At 41.0% G+C, this 3,460-nt stretch overlaps 1 pseudogene; it reads right to left on the bottom strand.

Annotated features, from left to right (window-relative positions):
* Window positions 1-1,609: 1,609 nt before the first annotated feature.
* Window positions 1,610-2,543, bottom strand: LOC130866875 (olfactory receptor 13J1-like; annotated as a pseudogene).
* Window positions 2,544-3,460: the final 917 nt, after the last annotated feature.

Genomic DNA, 3,460 nt, shown 5'->3' with positions numbered 1-3,460 from the left:
TCTCCAGGATATACAAAGAACTCAAGAAATTGCTAATCAAAAGAAAAAAATAATCCAATTAAAAAACTGAGCATAGAACTAAACAGAGAACTCTCAGTAGAGGAATCTAAAATGACTGAAAGACACTTAAGGAAATGTTCAACATCCTTAGTCATCAGAAAAATGCAAATCAAAACAACTCTGAGATTCGATCTTACACCAGTAAGAATGGCCAAGATCAAAAACACTGATGACAACTTATGATGGAGAAGTTATGGGATAAAGGCAACATTCCTGCATTTCCGGTGGGAATGCAAGATAGTACAGCCCCTTTGGATGTCAGTATATTGGTTTCTCAAAAAATTAGGAAACAACCTTTCTCAAGACCAGGTAATACCACTTTTGCCTATATAACCAAAGGATGCTCAAACATGCACAAGGACACGTGCTCAACTATGTTCATAGCAGCATTGTTGGTCATAGCCAGAACCTGGAAAGAACCTAAATACTCCTTGATCAATGAATGGATAAGGAAAATGGGGTAAATTTCCATAATGGAGTACTACACAGCAGAAAAATAATAATGACACCTTAAATTTGGGAGGAAAATGGATAGAGCTGGAAAACATTATTTTGTGTGAGGTAACCCAGACAAAGAAAGACAATTATCACATGTACTCACTCACAGGTAGTTTTTCAACATAAACCCAAGAAAACTAGCCTACAAACCACAATCCCAAAGAAATTAACCAACAATGAGGACACTAAAAGAGACTTACACAGATCTAATCTACAGGCAAAGTAGAGAAAGACAGAATCTCCTGACTAAATTAAGATCAAGGTCCCATTGTGAACCTTGTGGGAAGGCTAAAGTGGGTAGGGAAGAGGCAGGGAGGAGATCAGAGAGAAATGTAGAATTCAATAGAAATCAATAAAAATACATTTTTAAAAATGTCATCTGGCCCTAAACAATATTAGAAACCAAGGATACAGGAGGGAGATAATGAGAGGTGAAAATGGCTTTGAGCCTAAAGGGAAAGAAAGTTCAAGTGTTTTTGAATGAGTGCTGATAATAACTGCCTCACAAGAAGAACACAAGTGTTTGTGGAGCAGGGAGTTTAGAGAAGATCAAAACACATATTTGTCAATTGTGTGTGACTGAAGGCTGGAAGAAGGCTAGGAACTAAGTAGGCAGGCAGGCAGGCAGCTGTGCGGTCCTGCTGATGAACATCTTTTTGAGAGCAGTGAGGAGCCATTTGTGACTTTCAGTCAGGAAATGATGCACTCTTAAATAGTACTTAAAATGATACTCCCAGGGCCCCACTGAGGACACATTAAGAAATGAAATACTAATGTCTAGTATCTATTTATTTTCTTGGTACTGATCACACTATGTAGCACAGGATGACATTAATTTAACCATCAATCTGCTTTAGCCCCACAAATGCTGGTATTATAGTTGTGAATGAAGGAACCTAGCGAAGGCTGAAGTCTTGAGATTAGATCACATTAAAATGCTGGGCACTAGCTCAGACAAGTTCAGGACAGGAGAAAACTGGAGAGTCAGATTGACAGATTTAGTGAGACTTAGACTGTGTCTCTACAGTGGAGGTCCCCATAATTCTATAATCTACCCTGCATTGGTATTGGCATTTGATGACACAGACAGAAAGTCAATATCCCTATCTTTGGAGATCACTGACTGCTTCATGGGTGTGAAGTCCACAATGCAGAGGACTGTAAAGACCATGTTAGAGATATAGCCCTTTGTGTTCATCGGTTTCATGTACATGAAACATGATGATACTATAGAAAAATAGGACCACAGCAAGGTGCTCCAAGCAGGTGGAAAAGCATTTGCAGGTCCTGCTGGCTGAGAGCACCTTTAGGAAGGTGACCAGGATTGGCATGTCGGAAAGACAATTGAGGTACTTGAGTAGAGGTTTCAGAAGGATGGCATCCACAAGGACAAAGTCATTACTAACTGATGTGTCACCACAGGCCATCTTCAGCACACTCAGGACCTTGCAGGTGAACTTTCTGAATACTTGGTGGCCATACAGTGACAGTCTCACGACAATGACTGTTTCTGTCAACAACCTGAAGAGGTAGACTACTACCCAGAAGGCTCTTGGAGGCATCAATAAAAACCTATGGCTCATGTGCACAGGTACCTGAGCTGCTGACAAATAGCAAGGTAGTGATCACAGACCGTGATGATAAGCAACAGGCATTCTGTGGAGCCTGTGGAATGTCTCAGATGCATCTGGATGTCACAGCCATTAGAGAAGATTATCTTCTAGGATGAGAGTAGGTGGAACAGCATCAGAGGCACAATAGTAGATATATAGCAGATTTTCTAAGTGGAAATATTACTCAGAAATTGTATGTGGGTGTGTGTAGGCAGGGGTCCAACATGCACACAGCCACTAAGGCGGTGTTCCGAGGAGGGTCACCAGGTACATAACTGAGCACAGAGGAAAGAATAGGTCTTCCAGGGATGAGTAGTCAGAAAATTCCTTCAAGATAAATGCAGAGACTTTTGTCCTGATTCTGGGCTACATAATGCAGAGTTATGCCTGGATACACAGTAGAGTGGAAGGACAGAGGATGCAGTGTATTGAGAACACAAAAATGTTTAAGGTCTTTTCCAACATGGATACACATTCTGTGACTTGGGGACAGTCTCCTATTCCTCTGTAGATTACATCACATCCATGTAAATAGTGAGGATAATATCCCTAAGAGGGTATTTACGGAAGTATGAATAGGCAGAATCACAGAGAGCCACAGCTGAATGAGAAATATAGGTCTTTACTGTAGGACTTCTTAAAACGTTTAAATGGATAATGTTTATTGGAAGCTCTCCAAATGCAATGTAGACTATGCACTTCCAAAGTTATCTGAACTTACGTCCACTTCACCTCCTATTCTATCACAGAGAAGCAACCTGCAAACAGCATTTGAGAGCTGGTAGCCTGGATCAGAGGTCCTAAAACTTACACACATACTGGAATTATTTGGAAGACTGGTAAAACACAGTGTGTTTTCCTTCCAGAGTTTCTGGCTTAGGGCAGATGTGTGCTGTTGCTGCTCTGATGGCACAGGGATGAATGGCTCTAAAGGTCCTGCTGACTTTGCTGCGGCCTCTAAGCCATGGCTTACACTATTCTCACTATCTGGAATATTTTCCATTTTTCCCTCACCTGTAGTAGCTGATCTGTCTCTTCTGGTTCTGTTTGTCACACTGTATGCTTTGTATCTCAGGAAGGGTGCAGATACTGACCTGTAAACCAGGAGGAAGCACACCCCCAGAGAGACAATCTGTTAGGTGCTTTGTATAGGCTACAGCTTTAGACGATGTCTTTTTGTGTTTACACCTCTACTTCAGAATCAGAAATGGTTTTAGAATTAGACAATGTCTATCCTTCTCTAAATCCAAGCATGATGTTAAAAGAAAAATTCAAAACTCTGTCTCATG

This window comes from Chionomys nivalis, chromosome 26, assembly GCF_950005125.1.
Source record: "Chionomys nivalis chromosome 26, mChiNiv1.1, whole genome shotgun sequence".
Lineage (NCBI taxonomy): Eukaryota > Metazoa > Chordata > Mammalia > Rodentia > Cricetidae > Chionomys > Chionomys nivalis.
The sequence above is the reverse complement of the archived record's forward strand: the minus strand, read 5'-3'. Positions and strand labels throughout refer to the sequence as shown.